Source organism: Pipra filicauda, unplaced genomic scaffold (genome assembly GCF_003945595.2).
Source record: "Pipra filicauda isolate LSUMZ 115617 unplaced genomic scaffold, ASM394559v2 scaffold668_size373222_pilon, whole genome shotgun sequence".
Taxonomy (NCBI): Eukaryota; Metazoa; Chordata; class Aves; order Passeriformes; family Pipridae; genus Pipra; species Pipra filicauda.
Window position 1 is genome coordinate 361,272 of NW_024104829.1, and position 2,971 is coordinate 364,242.

The window sequence follows — 2,971 nt, forward strand, 5'->3', positions numbered from 1 at the left end:
TTAAGGACAAAGCTTTAAAGGAATGTTTTAGAAAAAAGCTGCCTTTGCAGCTGGTAAAAGGCACAGTGCCCAAGCCTTGGCTAAACCAAAGTACAGAGCTTCTCAACAGCTTAAGAATTTACAACATCAGATAACTTAGTCCATCTGGAGTTGGGCAAACACTAGTAATTGTCAGACTATTGCTCTGAATTTGTATTTCTTTAAATGTGGAGGTTTGTCACCTTTCAGTGTCAAAACCAAGGTGCTTCCAACAAAAAACACTATTCTGAATATCTCAAAATCTTTAATTAGACCCACACAGAATAAATTTACCTACAGTAACTTCTGTGTATGGTACAATATCCTCTACTATTTGTGCTACTTTTTGTGCTAGTCTGTGCCATTAAATGGTCATTTCCAAAACTGTATTTCCTACCATTCATAGAGCACTGCCACAGAAAAATACTAGATGGTGTCCAAAAAATTTCTTATGTTGGCAGTTGCATCTTCTCAGTAGCAAACACTTAGTGCAGTCCATCTCTATTAAGACAAAATCTTAAGCATCACTTAAAAGGAAATAATGATTTTGCTTCTTAATCCTATGACCATATGCAAAAGTCAGATCTTCCAAACAGAAATTAGATCACCTGTTATCTCTTTATCCTCTTTCTCCAACAGCCTAATGACTTGTTTGCATTGTTCCCTATTGCTGTGCTCTGCCTTGATTATTCCAATGACTTTTCCACAATAATCAACACTTCTTTCCTCATCAGTGTACTGGATGATTGGTTTCTTTTTCCCAGACTAATTATTTTACATATTTCTATACCACACTATTTACCATCTGTTGACCCAATTACCTAAATGATCCCAATCCTCTTCAGTCTAGTTGCAGTTTCTCATTATTTGCTTTAAATTCCATTTCAGTAACACCCATAAGCCACAAGGGCTTGTTTTCCATCCTTTGTCTGCATTAGTAGATCTTCAGGCTGCAATCCAGGTGGTCAGATCCTATTGAAGAATATTCCAAATCTGATGCACTGGACAATTATTTCTTCAAATGGGATAAAAGAGGATATTAATCAAGATGGAGAGAAACTATTTACCAGGGCCTGGAGTGACAGGACATGGGGGAATGGCTTCAAACCGAAAGAGAGTAGGTTTAGATGAAATATTAGGGAAAAATTCTTTCTTGTGAGGGTGGTGAGGTGCTGGAACAAGTTCCCAAGAGAAGCTGTGGCTGCCCCATCCCTGGAAGTGTCCAAGGCCAGACTGAATGGGGCTCTTGAGTAACCTGGGCTAGTGGAAGGTGTCCCTGCCCAGGGCAGGGGGTTGGAATGAGATGATCCTTAAGGTCTCTTCCAACCCAAACCATTCCATGATTCTATGTTATATATGAAACTTCTGGCTTGCTTTCAAGTTTAGGTCCAAATGTTCATTCATCTGCTCAGCCTATTCCTCACTTTTGAGGATTTCAGAGATATTTTTGAAGTAAGTAGCTATCACTGCACACATAAATCATTTCCTTCTCAGCTTTGCCAGATTTGTCTAACACTAACTAACTACTAACTAACAGAAAGAAGGCCAACACAGAACCGGTTGCTCATGTCCTCAGATGCTCCTGACAACTTGAGTTGCTTTTCTGATATTCTGCAAGGATTAAACATTGCACTGTCTAGAGAAGGGAGTGGGTTGCTGAATTATATCATACATTTCATGTGAAATGATGGCTGTGATACCAACTCAAGATGCTGCAGGAACTTCAGTAAGCAGCAGTGGCTTTGAATTCTGCAGAAGGTACCAATACTGATTCTTTCTGAGAAGGAGCAGGATGGAGGAGGGTTTCTAAGAGGTGGTAAAAAGCCTTTTCTCACTATGATTTTTAAGTAAGTGGGAGAAATCAGAAGGAAATGGTCTATGCACATAGAGAGTTAAAAGGCTGGAGGGTTTTTAGGGCAAGGGATTTCCAGTTTGCTCTAATTGCCTTCTTATTCCTTCATTATGGTTGAAGAGTTCTGGTAATTCACCATTATTAAATATTCAGGGACTGGTCTGGAGGAAGCATTCTTCAGGGATTGCCCTCATCACTCCAGTGCCAGTTAAAAATCCTGCTTTGTGCCTGTCCATGTGTGCAAATAAAGCTCTGCTTTGCCTTCTTTATTGACTCCCTTTACTGAAAAGGCTTCAAGCCTTTACTGTGGTAATGTGAGATTATTTAGGAAATTAACATTTGTGCATCTCTCGAGGAACTTTCCACATATTAGCAAGAACTGTCTGTTTGCTTTTTGGAAGAACAGAGCAAAAATGTTCCTGCCCCTGAGCAGAGCCTTCATATCCACACTTCTTCCACTCCCACCATGCTTATATTCTCTCCTACCTGCATTTTCCTTCCTGCAGAACTCATAACATGAAAAGTCCATTCTCTTACTTCCTTGTCAAGGAGAATCAGTATAAAAACACAATCATAAGTGATAAAGCAGTTTTTAGTCACTTGAAGAACAAACTGTCAGTTATAGCAGGGAAACATTGCATTACTGGAAAGGGTCCATCAACTCCTGGCCCCTGTCACAACTGGGAGCATTTACATGTGCTACAATCGAGCACCCTTTCTCCAAATCTTCAAAAAAAAAAGAGGCACAAAACACTTTCTACTGGGTAAAGACAAACATTACCTAAAAAAGCCTGAGAAAAGTGCTTGGCTGTTGCATAGTCTTGGTAAGGGTCTCACTGAGGTCTGAGGTCTGAGGTCTGTGGTGTGGGAGTAAAAGAGAAAGCCAGAGAATCTAGAATGGTTTGAGTTGGAAGAGGTCTGAAAGATCATCTTGTTCCAACCCCTCTGCCATGGGCAGGGACACCTTCCACTAGCCCAGGTTGCTCCAAGCCCCATCCAACCTGGCCTTGGACACTTCCAGGGATCCAGGGGCAGCCACAATTTCTCTGGGCAACCTGTGCCAGGGCCTCCCCACCCTCACAGGGAAGAATTTCTTCTTAA